A 4,391-nucleotide genomic window follows, 5' to 3' on the forward strand; every position below is an offset into this window, starting at 1 on the left:
TGTGCGATGTCTGCGGGTGTGTGTGTGGTGTCTGTGCGATGTCTGTGGGTGTGTGCGGTGTCTGTGCGATGTCTGCGGGTGTGTGCAGTTGTGCGCGGTGTCTGTGCGGTGTCTGTGCGATGTCTGCGGGTGTTTGCGTGCAGGCAGACATAGGCCGATGTGACACTACTACTCCCATCGGCCTACGTCTGTCCCCCGTCCACTTGTGCCAGCAGGATCAGCTTGATGGGAGCAGTAGTTCCCATCAGCCTGATCCTGCTATTTAAACTGCCCCATATGTTATTTTGCCCCTATACATCTTTTATTCTTTTAGGCCCCCATATATATTTGTTTTTGGTCCCCAATAAATTTTAAATACATGTCATTGGTGGCCAGTGGTTACCTAAAATAAATTAGTTTATACATTACCTGTCCCCGCCGATCGCCACCTAAAATAAAGTAAAAAATAAAAAACTACACCTATACTCACCTAGACACCTAATTCCCCGAAGCCATCGATCTCCTGTAATAAAATATAAAATAATAAACCACAACCTTATCCTTACCTCTCCGTAGTAGTCCACGAGTGTCCCACGATGATCTCCAGTTTAGAGCAGCCACATAAAATGTGACCGCTCTAAACCGCTGCCGCCGCTACAATGACGGGGCCGTAAAGCAGCCCCGTCATTGCATAAGCGGGTTCGCCGGAGTTCAGGCAGCGCTGCTCCGGTTAGCTCCTTTACGGCCCCGCTGACCGTGAGAAATTCCCACGGTACATCAGGGCTGTAAAGGAGGTCTCCGGAGCTGCGCTGACTGAATGCACTCCGGTGACCTCAGTCAGGGGCTCCCGCTTCCGGGAGCGGACGTGTTCCCTGCAGTGTGAGCTTACAGCAGCCATGCACAGCTGTCACCATCTCCAGATGTGACAGCTGTGCATGGGAGATCAGCGCAGGAACGTGGACAGGTAACTATTTTTTTTTAGTAAACTAAGAATTAAATAAAATGGTGTGTTTTATTTCAAATAAATTATTTTTTTCTGTAGTGTAGTGTAGTGTGTGTTTTTTCTTTTTAACACTTTGTAGGTTAGTAATGGGGGTGTCTTATAGACGCCCATCATTACTAACCTGGGCTTCATAGCAGCTGGCGCTGACATGAACGCCACCACTATTACCCCCTGCCACCGCACCAGGGCAGCGTGGAAGAGCGAGGCTAAGTGCCAGAATTGGCGCATCCTATGGATGCGCCACTTCTGGGGTGGCTGACGGCTGGTGTTTCTAGCCTGGGAGGGGGCCAATATTCATGGCACCCTTCCTGGGCTATTAATATCAGCCCCCAGCTGTCTGCCTTGCCTTTGCTAGCTATTAAAATAGGGGGGACCCCATGTCATTTTTTGGGGGGGGTCTCCCATTTTAATAGCTAGTAAAGGCTAGATATTCAGCTGGGGGCTGATATTAGTAGCTTGGGAAGCTCCGTGGGTATTACCCCCTTCCCAGGCTTCAAACATCTGCCCCAGCCGTCTGCTTAACCTCCGCTAGAGACTAAAATTATGGGGGATCCCACGCCAATTTTTTTTTTAATAAATCCTTTATTTTAACACTAAATGACACTTGAGGGGTTAATAAAGATGCAGTCCCTAAATTATTATTTATTTTTTAATTAATTTTTCCCAAAAATTTTGACGTGGGCTTTGCCATATTATTGTATGCCAGCCAGGTACAGCATCCAGGAACGGGCTGCCCCCAACTCCCAGCTGCCTATTTGTACCTGGCCGGACACAACAATATAGGGAAGCCCTTTTTTTTATTATTATTTCATGAATTTCATGAAATAAGTAAAAAAAAAAAAAATACGTGGGGCTTCGCCCTATTTTTGTGTCCAGCCAGGTACAACTAAGCAGCTGGGGGCTGGAATCCGCAGTGCAGGGTGGCCCAAGCTTTCTGGGCCCCACCGCTGCAAATTGCAGTCCGCAGCCACCCCAGAAAATGGCGCGTTCATAGAAGCGCCATCTTCTGGCGCTGTATCCAACTCATCCAGGGCCCTGGTGCGGTGGCTCACTGGGTAATAAAGGGGTTAGGGCCAGCTTTGTATTATCCGCTGGCCCTAAGCCCGAAATTTATGAAATAATTTAAAAAAAATTGATGTGGGGCTTCGACCTATATATGTGTCCAGCCAGGTACAGCAGGCAGGAATGGGCTGCCCCCAACCACCAGCTGCCTATTTGTACCTGGTTGGACACAACAATATAGGGAAGCCCTTTTTTTCTTAATTATTTCATGAATTTCATGAAATAATTTAAAAAATATATACGTGGGGCTTCGCCCTATTTTTGTGTCCAGCCAGGTACAACTAGGCAGCTGGGGGCTGGAATCCGCAGTGCTGGGAGGCCCAAGCTTTCTGCCCCCCCGCTGCAAATTGCAGTCCGCAGCCACCCCGGAAAATGGCGCGTTCATAGAAGCGCCATCTTCTGGCGCTGTACCCAACTCATCCAGGGCCCTGGTGCGGTGGCTCACTGGGTAATAAAGGGGTTAGGGCCAGCTTGGCATTATCAGCTGGCCCTAAGCCCGAAATTCATGGGGTCACGCCAATATTAGACATGACCGCCATGAATTTGTAGTAAAGTATTTAAAAAAAAACACCCAGAATAAAGTCCTTTAATTGAAATAAACACACAACTCTTTATTGTTCTAAATTAAACCATACTTACCACCACGCCCATTCCAGCTGAAGCCAACGATCTCCTGCAATAAAAGAAAAATAATAAAGCAACCTCATCCTTACCTTTCCATGGCTCCCAGGACCGGTCCAGCTCTGCTACATCGAGATGACAGGCTGGACCGCAGCAGAACGCTGCCATCCAGCCTGTCATCCCGCAGACACTGAGAAGCGCAGGCATGCTTGCGCTCCTCAGTGTCAGGCTGTGATGGCATCCAGATGAGCCGAGTCTCTCACGCTCACCGCATGCGCAGAAGAATTCTCCCACGCTGTCAGTGACATGCATGAGGTGAGCTGAGTTCATTGTCGGCTCATCTGGATGCCGTCACAGCCAGACACTGAGGAGCGCAAGCATGCCTGCGCTTCTCAGTGTCTGCGGGATGACAAGCTGGATGGCAGCGTTCTGCTGCGCTCCAGCCTGTCATCTCGATGTAGCAGAGCTGAAGCTGTCGTGGGAACCATGGAAAGGTAAGGATGATGTTGCTTTATTATTTTTCTTTTATTGCAGGAGATCGTTGGCTTCAGCTGGAATGGGCGTGATGGTAAGTATGGTTTAATTTAGAACAATAAAGAGTTGTGTGTTTATTTCAATTAAAGGACTTTATTCTGGGTGTTTGTGGGGTTTTTTTAACTTTGACTATGGGGTTAGTAATGGGGGTGTCTTATAGACGCCTCTCCATTAGTGTTGAGCGATACCTTCCGATATCGGGAAATATCGGATCGGACCGATTCCCAAAAAGTATCGGATATCGCCGATTCCGATACCGGAAACCAATGCAAGTCAATGGGACAGAAATATCGGAATGAAAATAAACCCTTTCTTTCCTTGTAGGTTAATTCTACATGAAGGAAAACAACTAAGAATAATGTAGAATGTATTGGGGGAGGTGGGGGAGACAATAAAGGCATAGAGGTTTAGCCCAATCAAATGGAATAGCAGGAATTAATATTTTTTTTAAGACGTTCTGAGTTACGGAAATATTGACTATGTTTTTTATATTTTTATATTTTGTCAGATATTTATGTTTCACTACTTCCATGCTCTTCACCTTCTTTTTTACTTCTCCCACACTCTCTCCTTCGTCATCCTCAGCATCAGCATCTTTTTCATCAACTTCTTCTTCACCTTCTTCATTTTCTTCTTCTTCACCTTCTTCGTATTATTCTTTTTTTTTACATTCTTCATATTCTACTTCTTCATCTTCTTCATATTCTTCTTCTTCGTCATATTCTTATTTGTGACAGGTATTCCTGTAGTTGTTATCTATAAAAGTTTGAACATTACACCTTTCGTTCTGCCCGTCACAAATGATTTACAACAGGATTTGTCCGCAATCAGTTTGGCCTGCAGCAGCAGGTCTTTTCCAGGGGCACCACGAGGAGGAACGGATTCACCCCCATACACTGCTTAGTCATCTTCTGCTTATAATTTAGATATTATCTTTTGTTCTGATTTTTAGTCTTATGCTTAATGTTCTTCCGCTTTTTGTTCTGCAGCTTCTTGTACTTCTGCTTCTTGGTTTTCTGTCTCTTGTTCTTCTGTATCTTGGTGGTTGTCTTCTTCTTCTTTGTCCTCTTGGTCAACTTCTTCAGGGTCATCTTCTTGGTCTTCTTCGGGGTGGTCTTCAGGGTCGTCGTCTTCAGGGTCGTCGTCTTCGGGGTCCTCGTCTTCAGGGTCGTCGTCTTCGGGGTCCTCGTCT

The sequence above is a fragment of the Phyllobates terribilis genome, unplaced genomic scaffold, assembly GCF_046119375.1.
Source record: "Phyllobates terribilis strain yellow unplaced genomic scaffold, ASM4611937v1 Scaffold_10__3_contigs__length_209671492, whole genome shotgun sequence".
NCBI lineage: Eukaryota > Metazoa > Chordata > Amphibia > Anura > Dendrobatidae > Phyllobates > Phyllobates terribilis.